This window comes from Aptenodytes forsteri, unplaced genomic scaffold, assembly GCF_000699145.1.
Source record: "Aptenodytes forsteri isolate BGI_AS27 unplaced genomic scaffold, ASM69914v1 Scaffold213, whole genome shotgun sequence".
NCBI classification, from domain to species: domain Eukaryota; kingdom Metazoa; phylum Chordata; class Aves; order Sphenisciformes; family Spheniscidae; genus Aptenodytes; species Aptenodytes forsteri.
In genome coordinates, this window is record NW_008795522.1 from 1478850 (window position 1) to 1479099 (window position 250).

The window sequence follows — 250 nt, forward strand, 5'->3', positions numbered from 1 at the left end:
TCCCTGCCCCAGCTGTCCCCGGAGGTGGCTCGGTCCCACATAGCCTCTTGGGGTGGCTGCGCTGGCTCCCCACGTGCCAAAAGGCATCGCCTGTGCCCAGCTGGGGGCTGTTGGCTCTGCCCTGGCCGAGGACATTGTGCAGGGATGCTGGGGAGGGGGACACACATGGAGACACCTTTCCCCAGGGGCACGGGCCGTGAGAGCCCCTGTGCACCCACAGCGGTGCCCGCCAGAGCCAGGGGGTGCTACA